Here is a 19,770-nt window from a genome sequence, read left to right as displayed (position 1 = left end):
TATATTCATGTACTCAAGCATTTTCCCCTATCTGTCCCGGTGGGCTCGCACTCTATCTAATGTACCTGGGGCAATAGGGGTTTAAGTGACTTGTCCAGTGTTACAAGGAGCAGTGTGGGATTTGAACCCACAATCTCAGTGTGCTGATGTTGAGTAATGTAATGTAGCAAACAAATCCTACAAATGACAGAAAAATATACAATAATGAAACATTTGGACTTGCACCCCCGTGCTAAACAACTAGTGCCACTAAATAAATATGGCCCCCAAAGTGCTACAGTTCTAGGCACCCTTTGGGGTGTGCAGTAATTGGCCTTTATCAATAGGGGTAACGTTTCTACATCTTTCTCTGGAAAAGCAATGTTCCTTAGGTTGGAGACAGAGACAAGACTTTGCTTCAAGTCAGAGAATCTTTTTTTGAGGAGGAGCATAGAGGGATTCTGCATCAGTGAATTGGAAAGGTGAAGCAAGAAAATTTTTCAAAGAGAGTACTGAGAAAGTGAGTATAAAGAGTTCTGCCTGGGAATAACAGTGAGATGAGTCTTGTAGATGGCTGCGGAAGTTACCAGCTCTCAAATCTGTCTGTGGCTGGAGAGGAATAAAAACCTGACCCATCAAAACATAAGTAAATGCAAACAATCCTGTTTTTCCATGATGGCAAGAGAAGGCTACACTGAAAAAGATAATCCACTGAATAGGATTTCATTGGAAAGGATATCAGAAACTGAAACTCCTTTCCTATTCAATTAGAACTTTTGAAAATGTATGCATATTTCTCATATTCTAATTCATTGGACAATCTAGACGTGGAAGGGAACCCATCCAACTCCCATCTATAGACCCCAGGATCCCCTCTGGGTAAGCTCTAGAGATTGGTGGGGTATCTAGAGTGGAAAACAGATTTGGGATTGGTGCAAGGAGCTTTCATCCAGGGTGGGCTTCACGAGGAGACTATGTGTGTGTGTGTGTGGGGGGGGGGGGAGATGCTGACTGAAGGAGTCTATTCTAGAGGAGATGATTAGGAGGTGAATGCAGTTCAGGGTTTTTCTATTTCTGAGGGGATGTCTGTTAAAAGGGGTAGGAGTGCTGATTGGGAGGGGGAAAGTCTGAAGCTGGGAAGGGAAATGCTGACCAGAGGGGTTGTTTTATATGGTTCTATATGTGTGGAAGATACATGTGTATGTTTCAAAATGGCTGCCTTACATATGTGTGCGCCAATACTTACATGTTTATGTTGCAAAATAGTAACCTACACCTGTACAGGTATAGGTTACTATTTTGCAACCTAAACATGTAAGTGGTGGCACACACATATATAAGAGATGATTCTTTCCTCATGTATTCTTCCCATGTATAGATTTGAAATTTGTTGCTCGCCTTACATGTAGCTTCTTACCTACATGTGTGTTCCCAGCAACAAGGACATGCCAGTTTTAGATGGGATCTACAGGTGAACACCTGTATTTCTAAAATGATGACTAAAACCTAGAAGTGGTCACATCACAAGTATTTGGGGGACTGGATGAATTATCTAAAATGTGCCCTATAAATGTAAACATGCACAGACAACTGCAGGGGCAAAATAAACTTTACATACGCACTTTACATTTATTTTATTTTTATATACCACTTATATACTTATTGGTCTTACATTCAGATACTTTATCATATTTCCCTGTCTTGGTGGGTTCAAACTCTATCTAGTATACCTGGGGCAAAGGGGGGATTAAGTGACTTGCCCAGGGTCACAAGGAGTAGTAAGGGATTTGAACCCAAAACCTGAGGATGCTGAAGGTGTAGTTCTAACTACTGCACCACACACTCCCCGTAAACAACATATCAGCTCAGATATTTTTAATAAAGTACCATAGTAAAGGTACTACAGTAGGTCCAACACCACTGTTTATGAGCGTTAATACCCTTAGACAGCAATGCACCAAAGCCTGTATGATCAACACAGCTGCACAGGGGCCAAATTTTGAGGCAAACACAATCTGTTCTTTTTTATTTTTTTTATTTTTTAATTTTTATAATTTGTTTATAAAATTTTACAATATTTCCAAGCATATACATCTTGTACAGTAAAGTGAGATCAAACAGCATATAAACTAAAATTCCATAATTAATATTACTACAAGGAAATACTAATCTAGCTGATCTCACTCTAGTCCTCAAAATTATTGGATCCATCATTAAGAGTAGAACATATATAATTCAAATTAATTAAATAAAATAAGAAAAATCCTAAAGTGCAGGGAACTAACTTTCCATAGACGTTATTATGTTCTAAGCCCTTTACAACCTGTAACAAGATAGGAAAAATAAATGAGTGCTGCAGTCATTCTTGGCTATCATATTCTATGTTTCTATGCAATAAAATAAGTACAATAGGGCTTTACTCCAGAGAATAACACGGGGACAAATTTTTCCCCGTCCCCGAAGGAACTCAATTTCCCCATCCCATCCCCACAAGTTTTGTCCCTGTCCCTGTCCCTGTCCCATTCCTGTAAGCTCTGCCTTAACTGCACAAGCCTTGAACACTCATGATTTTAAAGTGCTTGAGGCTTGTGCAGATGAGGTCAGAGCTTAGGCATTGGTGGAATGAGGCATTATGACATCACAATCTGAGCTCTAGAATGTTGCTACTTAGGATTTTAAAGTGCTTGAGGCTTGTGCAGATGAGGACAGAGCTTTCAGCAATGGGGCAGGGACAGGAAAAGAACTTGCTGGGACGGGACGCGAAAATGAATTCCCACGGGGACGGGGAAATATTTGTCCCCGTGCCATTCTCTACTTTACTCCTCAAGTCATTTACATAACCATTAACATTATTTAGCATTGAAACACAGAAATAAAAGCAACTGCAAGGGAGAAAATGCAAATAGAAAAAAGGCTTTGTAGTTTATTGTATGTTATTTTCTTCACATATAACAGAGACAAATTATTGGAATGATTATGCTAATTGCTTGCAATGATGTGATCATTCATGAGTGAAAAAATAAGTCAAGAGGATAAATGTTGTCTAATGTAGACCCACTGGGTTTCTAATCAGTTGTTTTTTCATTAATGCTCATGGATTTTTTTTTAACTGCTTTCATGACATATATCCTTCAATTTTATGACAAAGCTGCAGAAGTTTCTACATCGGTCAAAGCTTTAAATATAGTTCACAGCTTCAATGCAAGAGATGAATTCTTGAATTTTGGAAAACCATGACCGTTATATAATTCTCAAAATGTGTTCCTAGTTTGTCATTAACATTTTATGAATGTGAAACATGTCTGTTTTGACTACATTGTACTTATTTTGTGAATCTGTCCAGTGCTAGGAACATCTGGTATGTGCTACATAAAAGATACAAATGCCAACACTTAACTTAATCTATAAATATACACAGAGGGACAATTTCAATAGGACGCGTAAATCTGACTTTGGATGCTTTAACAGGATGCTCCAATAAATTGGAAGCCAATGCAAAGTTGCATTAATAGGAGAAATATCACAGACCAAGAAGTCCCACTCAAAAGATGACCCATGGCATTTTGAGCCACTTCAATTTTTGTAGTGATGACTGGAAGAAAAAAAAACTCAGTAAGACTCATGTATGGCTTGAAAAAAATATGATCATGTATCTCAATTCTATCGATAAATGCACTGGCTGCCAGTGGAGGCGTGGGTTATTTTTAACCTGGGTTGCATATATTACAAAGTTCTAACTGGCAATGCTCCTTCTTACTTGATCAAATTATTCTGTTTTACTACTCAAAAATCTTCTCGAAGTTCTAAAGCCCTTCTAATTTTTCCATCGATGAAAGGTTGTAAATTGAAAAGATATCACGATTGCATGCTTTCATACCAGGCTGCAGTTTGGGATAAGGAGTTTAAACCTTTACTATTGACGTCTGTTTCATATTTACATTTTAGGAGACAACTGAAGACTCACTTATTTTCAAAGTTCTTGGGTTCCTAGTTTCTAACTACCATTATTTTTTGCTCCATAAGATGCACCTGACCATAAGATGCACCCTAGATTTAGAGGAGGAAAACAAGGAATAGAAAAGGTCAAAAACGGATGAAAACTGAAAAAGCACAAACAACATCAAAGCAGGTGCCATAAGGCGATAAGAGGGGCCAAAAGAGACTACGAGGAAAAAATAGCCAAGGAGGCAAAAACTTCAAGCCGTTCTTTTGATATATTAAGGGAAAATGACCTGCGAAGGAAGCGGTAAGGCCTTTGGATGACCATGGAATAAAGAGAGTGCTAAAGGAGGACAAATGCTGACAAACTGAAAAAATTTCTTGCATCTGTATTTACCAAAGAGGGTATGCACAACATACCGGAAGCAGACAGGCTATAAGCAGGAAACAGAGAGGGGAAACTGATAGGGTTGGTGGTCAGTCTAGAAGAAGTATGCAGGCAGATTGATAGGCTTACAAATGATAAATCCCCGGGACTGGATTGCATCCATCCAAGGATAATCAAAGAACTGAAAGGGGTATAGCTGAACTGCTTCAACTAATAGCCAATCTGTCAATCAAATCAGGAAGGATTCCATAAGACTGGAAAGTGGTGAAGGTTACGCCGATCTTCAAGAAAGGTTCGAGGGGAGATCCGGAAAACTACAGACCGGTGAGTCTGACCTCGGTACTGGGAAAGATGATAGAGGCGCTGATAAAGGACTGCATCATTGATCACCTTGATGGACATAATCTGATGAGGACCAGCCATCACGGCTTCAGCAAAGGAAGATCTTGCTTGATGAACTTGCTGCACTTTTTCAAGGGAGTAAACAGGCATAGGGTGACCCGGTCGACATCGTATATTTGGATTTTCAGAAGGCGTTCGACAAGGTCCCGCATGAATGACTACTTTGAAAAATTGTGAGCCATGAAATCGAGGGTGACATACTCACATGGATTAAAAACTGGCTAGCGGATAGGAAACAGAGAGTAGGTGTAAATGGACAAAACTCGGACTGGAAAAGCATCACGAGTGGAGTGCCGCAGGGTTCGGTGGTTGGACCCATGCTCTTCAAAATATTTACAAACGACCTGGAAATTGGTATGACGAGCGAGGTGATTAAATTTGCAGATGATACGAAGTTATTCAGAGTAGTGAAGACACAGAAGGATTATCAAGACCTACAATGTGACATAAACACACTCGAGCAATGGACTGCGACATGGCAAATGAGGTTTAACGTGGATAAGAGTAAGGTGATGCACAAATACAGGATGTCCGGTGCAATACTCGGAGAGACCCCCCAGGGTCTTTTCTTCTTTATCAGGGCTAGCATTGCAATTAGTAAATAATTCAGTAGCATATACCAGTACCGTATTTTCACGTAGATAACGCGCACCTGTGTAAAACGCGCACACGGGTATAGCGCGCGGGAAACCAAAATATATGTGTAAAAATTTTGTATACCGCGCACACCCGTATACCGTGCATGCTGCCTGACTCTCCTGTCACGGCCCGACTCTCCTTTCGCCTGCCCCGACTCTCCTCTGGCCACCCCGACTCTCCTTTCGCCCGCCCCGACTCTCCTCTCCCCCTTGAAGTCCTGTCCCCACCCTGAAAGCCTGATGCCCCCCCTCCGATGTCCGATTCACCCCCCCGCAGGACTGCTCGCACCCCCACCCCGAAGGACCGCTTGCACGCACCCGCACCCCCACCCTGAAGGACCGCTCGCACCCCCACAGCCTCCTGACCCCCCCCTATCATGTAGAAGCTCCTATCGGTGTCCTGCTGCTTCCTCTTGGCGGTCCCGCCCTTTCTCTGATGTCAAGCCCTCTTGCCCCGCCGACTCCCCGACACGATCGGGGCAAGAGGGAGCTCAAGCCCTCTTGCCCCCCCCCCGAGTCCCCGACACGATCGGGGCAAAAAGGAGCCCAAGCCCTCTTGCCCCGCCGACTCGCCAACTCCCCGACAATATCGGGCCAGGAGGGAGCCCAAGCCCTCCTGGCTCTGGCGACCCCCCCCCCCCCACCGCTAGTTATTCGGGCCAGGAGGGAGCCCAAGTCCTCCTGGCCCTGGCGACCCCCCCCCGCTAGTTGTTCGGGCCAGGAGGGAGCCCAAACCCTCCTGGCCACGGTGACCCCCTACCCCTACCCCACACTACATTACTGGCAGGAGGGAACCCAGGCCCTCCTGCTCTCGACGCAAACCCCCCTCCCCCCAAAGACCGCCCCCCCAAGAACTTCCTACCGCCCACCCCAGCCGACCCGCGACCCCCCTGGCCGACCCCCACGACACCCCCACTCCCCTTCCCCGTACCTTTGTGTAGTTGGCCGGACAGACAGGAGCCAAACCCGCCTGTCCGGCAGGCAGCCAACGACAGAATGAGGCCGGATTGGCCCATCCATCCCAAAGCTCCGCCTACTGGTGGGGCCTAAGGCGCCTGGGCCAATCAGAATAGGCCCGGGAGCCTTAGGTCCCTCCTGGGGGCGGGGCCTGAGGCACATGGGCCCAACCCGACCATGTGCCCAAGGCGGAGCTTTGGGACGGATGGGCCAATCCGGCCTCATTCCGTCATTGGCTGCCTGCCGGACAGACGGGTTTGGCTCCCGTCTGTCCGGCCAACTACACAAAGATACGGGGAAGGGGGTGGGGGTGTCGTGGGGGGTCAGCCAGGGGGGTCGTGGGTCGGCTGGGGGGGGCAGTCGGAGGTTCTTGGGAGGGGCGGTCGTTGGGGGGAGGGGGGTTTGCGTTGAGGGCAGGAGGGCCTGGGATCCCTCCTGCCCGTAATGTAGTGCGGGATGGGGGTAGGGGATCACCGTGGCCAGGAGGGTTTGGGCTCCCTCCTGGCCCGATATTGTTGGGAAGTTGAGGAGTCGGCGGGGCAAGCGGGCTTGGGCTCCCTTTTGCCCTGATCGTGTCGGGGAGTCGGGGGGCAAGAGAGCTTGAGCTCCCTCTTACCCCGATCGTGTCAGGGAGTCGGGGAGTCGGCGGGGCAAGAGAGCTTGACGTCAGAGAAAGGGTGAGACCGCCGGAAGAGGAAGCAGTGCAGGCGCAGGGCTCACAGAAGGACCGGGACTGCCAAGAGGAAGCAGCAGGACACCGGTAGGAGCTTCTACATGATGGGGGGGGTCGGGAGGCTGTGGGGGTGCGAGCAGTCCTTCGGGGTGGGGGTGGGGGTGCGTGCGAGCGGTCCTTCGGGGTGGGGATGTGAGTGGTCCTGGAGGGGGGGTGAATCGGACGTCGGGGGGGGGGGGAACTATGTAAAAAAAATTTTGTACAACGCGCTCACGCGTATAACGCGCAAGGTTATGCACGGTTTGTAAAAATCGTGTATAACGCGCGCGTTATATGCGTGAAAATACGGTAGTCATGCAATGGATTTATTTACATCCTTAGATAAAGAAGGGGACGGATTAGTAAAGGATTTAGGTTTTTCCAAACTGATCTGGACAGATTATTGTAATATTGCTTTTAATTTACTTTTCATGTCTGTTGGAAGTAGGATAGGAAGAGGCAGTGGCATAGTATGGGTGTGGGGGAGCGGTCCACCCCGGGCACGGTCTTCTTCGGGGTGCTGGCACCCCTACTCCTCTCTGCCCCCCCTTCCCACTCCTCTCCCTGCTATGCGCATGCACCCACGGCCCTTCCCCATACCTTTTAACTTTGGCGCAGGGGCGATGAAGTTGCTGCCCACATCGGCTTCGGCGCTTTCTCCAACATCACTTGCTTAAGCCCAATTTTGTTTTTATTTGGATACACAAGATTTTTCTGTGGTTGTGCAGGCAGCAGTACTCAGATCGGTTGGATAGTCTCTAAGCAAACTGATAATGCTTTTGAGAGTAGCTGCTGAGGTCTTATGAGAATCTCTTTCAGTAATCTTATGAGCTGCATAAATAGTTAAGAGGTACATAATCGAAACGGAAATACGTCTAAAAACCCACCTAAATCGGCACTTGGGACAATCAAAAAGACAGGTCGTCCAAGTGCCGATAATCGAAACAGGTTTTAGACGTATCTAAAAACAGGCCTTTTCAGTGCTGCTGTACATCCAGAGTGAAAAGGGGTGTTTTTGAAGGAGTGGTGAAGGTGGGGGGTAGACGGGATGTGGGCCGACCTAGACTTAGTCATCCTGCAGCGATAATCAAAAGTTCAACGAGACTTCCCTGAGAGAACTTACACGTTGTGACTTAGGGGATCTAAAAACAGGTATAAGTGCCCAGAAGGTATCCAAAGTGACCAGATAACCACTGTGGACACAAAGTACAGACCCCCACACATTCCCCTGGTGACCACTGACCCCACCCCTCCCCCCATAAAAATCAGAATAAAAAAATACATACCTGCCTTGCACTTGCAGCCTTAAGTGCTATTGGGGTGGTAGACAGGTGGGTATAGTAGGTTTTGGGGGGTTTCACCATGACCTATAAGGAAGTTGTGGTATGATGTTTATGTGGTATCCTTTTTATGAAGTTTGCAGCAGTGCCCTGTAAGGTGCCCCGGTTCTGTGTTGCCATGTCTGGGTGTCCAGTCCATCACTTTGCTAATCCCTCCTACGTCCAAAAGGTCTTGTTCTAAGCTTTTTTGACTTGGACAATTTTGGGGACAAGAATGGGATACAAAGATAGACGACTTAGTGGTCTGGACGATCAAACAGAAAGATAGAAAGAAAGAAAAAATATTTGGATGTATTTTTTGAGAATGGACTTTGGACATTTCCGACTTTGGGCGACTAGCAACTTAGACCCAAAACAGACGTAGACATTTTTTTTTATTATGCCGCTCCACACGTGCAGTTGCTGAAGGAGAAATTTTCATATATGAGATTTTAATAGGAGAGAGACATGGTCAAAGAATCTCGATAGCCAGGTTTTCATAGTCAGATTCTCTAATCTGTTCTTTCTGCCACCTGTGCCTTCCTGCCCAGGCAATTCACAACTCAGATCTATTGTTTGACCTGTCTGGCGAGCCTCAAATTTCAACTGTGTACCGGGAGAAATGCCAGTAATGGGAAGAATGGATTAGGGAAGCACCTGGCCTTCCATGCTGCAGACTCTACTCTCCTGCCTTGATGTCAGCTGGGATCAGGTGCAGAGTGTGACAAAAGAGGTAGAAGAGAAAAGATATGAAAGACAATCTCTATAAACAGTGTGCAGAAGCCTCCACCCTATGATTGCTTAAGAAATAATCAAGAACTCAGCACTGAACCAAGAATGATCCAGTAAAAACATATAAATAGGCAACATACTCTTAAATATTATTTATTTTTAGTGTTTATATACTGCACCACTTAAAGCCTCAGGCTTTTTTCCCTATCTGTCCTGGTGGGCTTACACTCTGTCTAATGTGCCTGGGGCAAAGGAGCATTAAGGCCCTGATTCTATAAATGGCACCTAAATTTAGGCCAATGCTAAAATGGCTGCTGGAATTGAAGCTAGGTAGCCACTTTAGATTGCCTAACGTCAAAGTAGGCGTGGCCAACGCTAAAAGTGGCGTTAGGTGATCTAAAGCGCCTTACTAGCCATGAATCACACCAAGATAGGCGGCTGAAATGTAGGCCCGGGTAACCCGGGCCTACATTTTAGCTGCCAATCTTTGCCTAGACCGCAGCAGCTGATCGCAGCAGGAGAATTCCCTCCCTCCCCCATCAACAGAGCAGCAGGAATTCCACAAAGCCATGATTCTTAGGTGCCAGTAACAGAATTGTGGCTTTAGGGAGTCCCTGCCGCTCAGCTGATTTTGGAGGGGGAAATTCCCCTGCTGTGATTGGCTGAGAGCAGTTGCAGTAGGGAATCCTTTACCCGACCTCAAATCAGATGGCAGGAGAGATGCCCACTCCCTCCTGCCAGCACCCACACCCCCTGCCCAATCACTCCTGCTGGCAGCGCCAAAAAACCCACCTGGATCCTTCTCTGTACCTTTTATTGGACTGCTGGCCAGAGGGAGTGAGCATCCTTCTGGTCGGCCTTCCAATAAAAGGTACAGAGAAGGGTCTCGGTGGAGTTTGGGGGGTTAGAGGTGTTGGTGGGGGTGCCGGCAGGAGGGATTTGACATCCTCCTGCCGGGGATGTTAGCAGGGGGTGGGGCGCTGGCAGGAGGGAGTGGGCATCTCTCCTGCCGGTTGATTTGAGGTCAGGTACAGGGGTTCCTTGCCGTGGCTGCCCTCAGCCGATAGCGGCAGAGGAATTTCCCCCTCCAATATCAGCTGAGCGGCAGGGACTCCCTAAAGCCGCAATTCTGTTACTGGCACTGGCTTTGTGGAATTCCTGCTGCTCTGTGGTTCTTCATGACTACAAACGGTGCACTTACCCCCACCGCTCCCCTTTACTAAACCGGCACCCAGAACACACCTGCCGCGATCAGCTGCTGCAGTCTAGCGGCAAAGATAAGTGGCTGAAATGTAGCCCTGGCCTACATTTCAGCCGCCTTTCTTGGAGCGATTTTATAATCGGCTCCCTGGACTGATTGACAAGCGATTGGCAGCCGTTTTTCCGGCGGCCACTGACTTGGCCTCCGGTTACAGAATCCGGGCCTAAGTGAGATGGCTAGGGTCACAAGGAGCAGTGTGGGATTTGAACCTACAATGTCAGGGTGCTGAAGCTGTAGCTCTAACCACTATGCCACACACTCACCAAATGATCCTTTTAAACGTGTTGTCATCTCAGTTACAGCAACATAACTTTCCTCCAGTGCCAACTGTGGGTCCATTATAAAGTAGCACAAAATCCTGCCATAAAAGGCTTGGAAAGCCTATACAAATCCTGTCATATAATGACAGTAACAATTCTGTGAAAATGCAGCACCTCAAATATTGCATCAGGCCTTAGAACACCAAAGCATCTACTGGGGAAACAAAACAAGGACTGCTATAGATCTCTACACAGAAAAGAACGTGCTACGAAATTCATGACCTCGGTCACACATTGAAAAGAGTCAGGCCTTCTTTAATACAGAACAAGGGACCACAAATTAGAAACAGAAATATGCAGAGAACAATTTTACTGAAAATCCCAAGTTCTTAAACTCTGCATACCGTGCCACACTGGAGAAATAGAAATAGAAAAACATTTGTCTATACTGAGTAAAACACAAAGACATCAGAGATGCACATTTCTTGAAGTTGACATGTTCCAATTTAACAAAGCATTTTTTCTTCTTTTGTTGTCTGAACATTTTAATTTTCCAGTCACCTGTCTTCTTCCATTCCTCCCCTAAATGTCTGCCAGTGATTTTCACTTTTCAGCCTTTTCCTTTTAATTTTTTTTTGTTTTCTGTCTTTGCCTGTGCAGACTTCATCCCTCCTTCTCCTTCTCTCTCTAGTATTTAATTATCTCTTTGTGCCTTTCCCTTACCTACCAGCTTTCCATCTGCTCTGCTCAAATTCAACCAGTAGGCTTGGTTAAAATTACGAATGATGCGCCAATTTTGTTTTTATTTGGATACACTAGATTTTTCTGTGGTTGTGGAGGCAGCGGCACTCAAATCAGTTGGATTATTGCAACACTATTTATGTGGGGCTTCCTTAGTATATTTTATGAAAGTTACGCGATTACAAAATGTTGCTGCTCCTAGCATACTGGAAACTTGGGGATAAGGTTACCTCTCTTTTATGTGAATTGCATTGGTTATCTATAAAACATTGTATTCAGTTTAAACTAAGTTGATTGACTTTGAAGGTTTTTACAAGGGATAGCACCCCAATATTTGAAAGGACTGTTGCAACTCTATGATCTAGACTGTTGGCTGTAGCAGAGATAAGTTGGCGCTAAAAACAGCAAGAAATTTTTTGCTTGGTGTGGAAACAGGAATCCTGTTTTATGGGTGTCACACTCTGTCTGTGGAATAAATTGCCAGAAGAGTTCAAGGTTCTTCATGACTATAAATGGTGCACTAACCCCCCCCCCCCCTCCCTTTTACTAAACCGTGATAGTGGTTATTAGTGCAGGGAGCCGCTCTGCACTGCTTCCGACGCTCATAGAGTTCCTATGAGCGTTGGGAGCAGTACGGAGCATTCAGCGCAGCTCCCTGCACTAATAACCATTATTGTGGTTTAGTAAAAGTGGGAGTAAGTTAGGTAGCAGTAGGCACTGTACCACTGCCTAACTTAATTGGCTTAATTAATTTTAATTGGAGCGGCAATTGACCGTGTCATTTAAAATCAATTATTTTCTCATTTTAAAATGAGCAATGGCACTGAATCGGAATCCAAGGACAGGCCTCAACGACGAGATGAAAGCACACTTTATTGATGAATATGCCGCAATGGCTCAATTGAGTCTATTGAGCCATTGCGGCATATTCATCAATAAAGTGATTTTTTTTAACAATATACCCTTGGCTGATCTATTGACATCCTGCCCTCATGACTCCTTCATTGTGCACCTCCAGCAATGGCGCCATTCTTCTGACTATGGAGGTGCCTAAGGGCGCTTTAGATCACATAAGGTGTGGTTAATGCCGAAAGTGACCTTAGATGCTCTTAGGTGCCTCCATAATCATGATTCACATCAAACATAGGTGCCGGAAATGTAGGCCTTTAAGACCCTGGTTTGCATTTCCAGCACCTATCTTTGCAGTGGCCACAATTCTCGAAACTGCACCATTGCAGCATGATTGACATGCAATGGTGCCACTTTTTTAAATAGCTGTTGTGAATGGCACCATGTTGAGAATTTGGACCTCAATGTCTTTTTGGAAAGTTTTATAGCTTGATATACCGACCATCATGTGTATCTGGACAGTTTACAATAATAAAAGTTAAAAAAAAATCTAATATAACTTAAAATTTAAATAAAATAAAAGTGTGTGGGGAGGGGTAAAGACAAGGACCATATTGAGACTTGATAGAGATGGAAGGTTCTGGGTGGGGGAAGGAAATTTTAATTACATTATGTAAATAAAAATAAAAGAGAGGAAAGAGGGAAGGGATAAAACAAGAGGAGACAGGGATATCACTTCTTAAAAGCGTTTCTCTGTTTAGTAGACTTGTTTTTCTAAAAGTGTTATGAGATGAGTGATTTTTTATAGGGGGAATGAACAACTAGGGGATGGGATGAAGGGTTTGAGGGAGCTGTGATTTGCTGGTTTTGTTACATTCGTTGAAAGTAGCTGGTTATAAGACTTTGAATTAAATTTAAATACAGGTCTTCCTTCATTTTCAAGGAGGTAGGGGCACAGCTCCCTCACAAATAACTTTAGGCCCAACTCTGATTTCCTCCCACCTCCCGGACCCCATCACATCTAACTGTTAAAGCCCTGGTGGTCTAGTGGTGAAGCAGGGCAGGAGCGATCTTCCTAGGCTCCTACCCCATGCAGATCCACTATCTCATGTTCCCTCAGCAGTTTTGTGAGACTGCAGGAACTCACGAGACTGACACGGGAACTTGCAGCAGCCATTTTTAATCGTGGGTCTGCACAGGGCAGGAGCGTAGGAAGATCACGCCTGTCCCACTTCACCACCACCAGGGCTTTAAAGGCAATCTGTGGAGGTGGGAAGGAGGCTGCTTGTTTGGAGACGCGAGAATAACCAAATTTGTAAATCCCAAAACCGTGAATATAGAGGGAGACCTGTGAATCCTAGTCCATCTCCCTAGCCTTCCCCTTCCTTGTCTCCTTTCTTCCCCAGTTACCCTTTCTGTATTTCTCCCGCACCCCATTAACCTTTCTACCCTCCATACTCCCTCCCTACCTCTCACATCTACTTTTCTCTTTAATCTTCTCACCAGACCCAGCACATTTCCTGTTAGTTATTCCCTCTTCTGTCTTTTATCCCAACCCAGTCTCTGACTACAAGTGAAAGAGTAGCCTAACAGTTAGTGTGATGGCCTACAATCAAGGGGAATTGGGTTCAAGTCCCAATGTAGTTCCTTGTGACTCTGAGCAAGTTACTTAACCCTCCATTGCCCCAGGAACAAAAATAAGTAACTGTATATATTATGTCAACTGCTTTGATTGTGACCTCAGAAAGGCAGCATATAAAATATTTTCCCTTTTCACAACCTCTGTTGCTCTATTCCCATTTTCAAGTGTTCAAATTTTATTTAAAATTTGATATACCACCCTAGGGCAATAGCTATCCCCTTTTATCTTTCTTCCCCTTTTTTACTCTTTTTTTCCTCGTGTTGTTGTAAATCTATTTCACCACATAGCCTTTAAATATATATTATAATATGGTCACTTATTTTACACCATTAGATGTTTTATTTCTCACTCTGTTTTTGTATCGATTTCACCTATTCACTCACTTGTGTTGAGATTTTTCAGTAGTCATTCGTCATCTTCTCCTACCAAATTATCTTGTCTTTTGAATTTATCAATTTCACTAGTTTAAGTTATTTTTTCTTTGCACCATACTATTTTATATGCGTGTCACACACATTTTTGGATTCACTATCATATCAATCCATTGTAACTTATCATTCATAGGACCCCTGAAGAAGACATCTTGTCGAAACGTAGACCGTGTTGGGTCCTTCGCTACTAGTGGACTAGGTCCTTTTGATTTGTATGTGGATTATTTACTATTTTTTCATGTGGATTATTTTATTGTACATTTGGAACTTTGATTCTTTCATTAAAGTTCATTTCAGGATCATCATCACTCCTCAGTGTTTTCTTGGTTTGCAAATAAAAACATTATGGTTCAGATACATTTAAAATTTTTAAAAGGAGGAACTCCATATAATAAAAAAAAGTATAGGAATTATTTTATCAGTGAGTATGTCATCCAGCAGGTAGAGCCCATATGCCAAGAAGAAGAGAAAATAAAAAGTATAGAATGTATCTTTGAATAAGTAAGTTTTCAATGTTGCACAAAATTGTGAAAATGTTTTTTTTAATCTGATGTCAGGAGGATAAGGAATTCCATAGAGATGGTCTTATATAAACTTAAGGTTTAGTTTAGTTTAGTTTAGGTTGAATTATAGCATATTTGACGAAGAGAGGGAATGTACAGTATAGTTGATCCAATTGTGAGGAGCGTAATGATCTAGTCTGTGTATTTGATGTCAAAAGGCTAAAAAGATAGAGATGCCAACGAAATTTGAAAGAACCCAACAATAAGGCAAAAAAATGGTCAAAGGTTCCGTGAGTGATTGCAGAACAGCAAAAACACCAATACTCAACATAAACTCAGAAAATATGTATGAATAAGTGATAGGTACCCTCAGTGAGCAGGTTCAGCGACGGGAGCGAACTCCAACGCTTCAAGCAAAAAGGTAGAGGCTAACAAGCCCTCACCTACACACCATCATGGGGTACCAGAAGTGTGTTTTAAATTAAATAACACAATCACCAAAAAAGTGCACAATCAATACATGTGAAATATACTGAGATCACGAACTGCAATCACTCAGGGAACCCCCCAGCCAACTCCCCAAAGAAATCAAAAAAGCAACTTAGCTTAAAGAGTCTTCATTCAGCGTCCAGGGGTGTGGGAACAAGGCAGAAGAAACACCGCAAAACCAGGTTCAACCAAGCCTGGTTTCGGGAACAAAGTCCCTTCCTCAGGAACCCATGATTCAACAATCCAAACAGACCTCAAGGCAGGCTGGAGAGAGGGAGGAGCTAGCAGGGGGGGCGACGCAAAAGGGCCTTAAAAGCCATCAAAAAAGACGTCATGGACCAATCACAGTTCGAGGGCGGAGCACGCTAAACTATAGTGTTCCATTTGATACTGTCATTCAGTCCATGTGGAGAGACACTCTGAAGGTGGAAAATCCAAAACTGTTCTCTGAGATTGATGTAAGCTGGTTTGTCACCCCGGAAATCTTTAGGGATTTGTTCAAGAACGAACCAAAAAAGGTCACCAAAACCATGGTTCTTTTCCAGGCAATGTGGTACGAGAGGGGAAGATCTTATAGCAGTCTGAATCCTACTCTTGTGTTCAGACAATCTGATTTTTATTTTCCTACTAACACAGGGGCATATGATCACATAGATGACCCATTGAGACTCGCAGTTGGTGGAACACCTTCACTGATACTGCCTCTGAGTCTGTGGATGTTGCCAGCTTGAAATCGTGAGGGTGGTATTGCACATTATGCAATGCCCACATGTCTTGTGACCACCTATGCTGTTCACACGAGGAGCAATTGTTGTCAAAAGATTATTTAAGTTTCTAGGGCGAGAAAAGGCTATTCGGGGAGGATCTTTAAAGATCTCCGGATGGTCTAATACATGCCAGTGTCTTCTGATGATGTTGGCCACCCGATGAGCTTGGTCACAAAATGATACCACACAGACCTGCCGAGCGGTGTTGGGCCGCTGGACAGAAGTCAATAAAAGATCAGGATTGGCATACCGAGCGCGAAGGTACGCCCGTTTAATCGTCCAGTCAGGATACCCCCGGGCCTTGAAGCGCTTGAGATCCATTTGGATTGTTGAATCATGGGTTCCTGAGGAAGGGACTTTGTTCCCGAAACCAGGCTTAGTTGAACCTGGTTTTGTGGTGTTTCATCTGCCTTGTTCCCGCACCCCTGGACGCTGAATGAAGACCCTTTAAGCTAAGTTGCTTTTTTGATTTCTTTGGGGAGTTGGCTGGGGGGTTCCCTGAGTGATTGCAGTTCGTGATCTCACTATATTTCACCTGTGTTCATTGTGCACTTTTTTGGTGATTGTGTTATTTAATTTAAAACACACTTCTGGTACCCCATGATGGTGTGTATGTGGGGGCTTGTTAGCCTCTACCTTTTCGCTTGAAGCATTGGAGTTCGCTCCCGTCGCTGAACCTGCGCACTGAGGATACTTATCACTTATTCATACATATTTTCTGAGTTTATGTTGAGTATTGGTGTTTTTGCTGTTCTGCAATCACTCACGGAACCTTTGACCATTTTTTTGCCCTATTGTTGGGTTCTAAAAAGATAGAGAGGCAAATCTGAACACAATAGAAAGCAATTTAAAGATAATGGGGAGACAGTGTTCTGCTAAGAGAAGTGGTTTGACATGATCAAATTTTTTTGATCCAATTATTAATTTTCTTGTGGAATTTTTATAAGTTGCAGACTATGGGCTCCTTTTATAAAGGCGCACTAGCGGTTTAACTCACGTAATACCGTGCGCTAAACCACCGGCCGCGCTAGCTGCTTCTGCCTCCTCTTGAGCAGGCGGTAGTTTTTAGGCCAGCACGGGGGTTAGCGCGTGATGAAAAGTCACACGCGTTAACCCGGCTAGCACGGCTTAATAAAAGGAGCCCTATGTTTCTCTGTACCGGTAATGTTAGATAATAGACTCTTACAATATTCTAATCAACTTATAACAACGGCATGGACAAAAACCATCAAGGCTCGCTGATTAAAGAGATTTCAAGTTGATGCAATCATTTTGAGATTATAAATACATTGATGAACAACTAGGGAGATGTGAGCATGAAATGAAAATAAAGAGCCAAAAGTTACACCCAGAATTTTCAGTGTTGATGAAAATGTGATCTGTGAGCCACTTATAATTTTATAAGTATGGAACAAAGGATTTTTGGGGTGTGGTTTTTTTTAGTACATTCTGGTAAATAAAAGTGTTTTACATATATCTGGGTTGAGCTTTAATTACTGAACAACCAAAAAGAGAGAAAAATCTAACTTATTCAGTTCCTTAATTGAATTTAAAGAAGAGTCATCAGTTGTGGCAATTATCTGAATATCATCAGCATAGACAAAAGTGGTCAGTCCTAAGAATTGTGCAATAGTCAGAAAAGGGGCCAGATAAATATTAAATAATGTTGGGGCTAATAGTGATTCCTGAAGGACCCACAGGATAGATCATGATGCTCAGAAGAATTATTATTCCATTGAACATAATAGGAGTGATTTTGAAGATATTCTTTAAACCAAAATAGGGCTATGTCCATTATATCAATACTTTCAGTTGTTGGGGTTCCTACCATGACAGCTTAGTGATCCTACCCATGTGAAGGTGAGAAGATCATAGCATAGCAGATCCCTAAGCTATCATATCGGATGTGAGGAAGAAAAACATTAGCGGAAGCTGCTGTGGCTCAATGGATAAAAGCCCTGTTCCATCTTTCAGAGGTCATGGGTGTAAATCCCAGCACATATTTTAATAGTGGTATTCTATCTTGCAGGTGTACCTTGATGATCTCACAATGAGGTCTGCATTGTGAAGCTGCACATCTCCATTTGCAATGAAGTAGAAGCCATGCTAAGGTCAGTTTTTTTTTTCTGTTGTTAAGCTTTTGCAAATGAAGTTATGTATGAAATCTATATATTTTTTTTCATGTGCTTTCAAGAATGAGCTGATTGGAGCACTGTTTAGTCTGAAAAAAAGGTTATCTTTTTAGCAAGAAACATAAAGCTGTGTTTTTCATGTGATGTGCTTCAGATAATGGATCTTTTCCTCTAATTAGCAAATAGCATTGGTGTTTGTCCACAAAAAAAGAAGGTTTTGCATGCAATATATCTGTTTTGATATGCCCTGTTTATGCGGTGCCCTATTAAATGAATTTTGAGCTTAATAAAGGAAAAATAAAAACCCAGAAAGCTATTTAGCAGATTGCATTAAGGACGTCTAAACTGTGTCTAGGTTCCATCCATAGAACGCAGGTCTATCTGAAGCCCAAATTATGCTCAAAAGTAGACCTGATTTTCATTCATCTACAATGTAGGCATGAGATGGACACCCTAGGTCGCTCAGCGCTATGCAAATGAAGGACGTCCTTATTGAAGCCTTGGCCAGACCATGCCCATTCCATGCCCATACCTATTCCATTAGGTGTGAGTTTTCCCAATGGGTGTCCATGAAATTGTGGACGCGCCTACAAAGTGACATACACATCCTTTGGACATCCAAGTGTCAATTATCACTCGTTAAAACCCTTAAATGGCTCATTAACCACTTAGTTTGGACACCTAAGTCCTGCTCAGCATTAGGCGGGATTTAGGCATCCTTTATAGAATTGGGGCCTAAATGTGCTTTAGGGCTTAACACTCTTTAGGATTAATGGCCTCTAGTAAAAGAGTCCCTTTACTAGTATTTTCTGTAAAACCTGTGTATAACCACTCTTCTTGAATGATGTTTCTGATATTAGGCTCTAGAAACATATGATGTGCTATACCGAGTTAAGTCAAGAGTCCATTCAACCCAGCATCATATATTCAGCCATAGCCAATCCAGGTCAAAAGTATGCCCAATTCTTTCTCTCTGCACAATTTTCATCAGTTTTATCAACTGCACAGAAAAAGCAGAAATTCAGATTTCCCCCCAATGATAGGGGCTACCTGTGATGATTCTCTATAGCATTAGGCTGAGGGGACTTCATTTCCATTTAAATATTGATTCACCTCGCATGAAAAGTTTCAATCTTTATGCAGCTTGCGGCATGAACTTGCTTTCTAGAGAATATATTCTTTATTTCCTGGCTCAAGTGGGTATTTCTGCTGATCAAATGTAACCCTCTCTCCTTACTTTCCCTTCAAAAGAAAATAAATAAAAACCTTCCTGGAAATGATAACATGGAGAAGTGAAACCATGGACTCCACACAAGTTGTTTTTCAACAAAACATAAACAATTCTCATTTCCTTCCAGAAGAGAGTGAATATTTGACCTTTCACTTTGCCTCATCAGATAAATAAAGATAGATGGGCAGAGGAAAAAAAATACAAACACGCAGAAAAAGTCTGTTAACATGCCATCTACAGCAATCTACCATTCCATTTTCATTAGTTCAAGGCTTATGCCTTAGGAAATCATTAGTCAGTTATTTTCTATATCAACCATCTTTACCGTATTTTCACGCATATAACGCGCGCGTTATACGCGTTTTTACCTACCGCGCATACCCCTCGCGCGTTATATG

At 43.6% G+C, this 19,770-nt stretch overlaps 1 long non-coding RNA gene across 1 annotated transcript in view; it reads left to right on the top strand.

Moving 5' to 3' along the window:
* Window positions 1-19,770, top strand: part of LOC117367298 — a 128,814-nt gene that overhangs the window by 10,351 nt on the left and 98,693 nt on the right. Inside the window, exon 2 of the long non-coding RNA XR_004540747.1 lies at window positions 18,039-18,120. This is a non-coding gene — a long non-coding RNA (uncharacterized LOC117367298). The remainder of the gene's footprint in view (window positions 1-18,038; window positions 18,121-19,770) is intronic.

Source organism: Geotrypetes seraphini, chromosome 1, assembly GCF_902459505.1.
Source record: "Geotrypetes seraphini chromosome 1, aGeoSer1.1, whole genome shotgun sequence".
Taxonomy (NCBI): domain Eukaryota; kingdom Metazoa; phylum Chordata; class Amphibia; order Gymnophiona; family Dermophiidae; genus Geotrypetes; species Geotrypetes seraphini.
The sequence above is the reverse complement of the archived record's forward strand: the minus strand, read 5'-3'. Positions and strand labels throughout refer to the sequence as shown.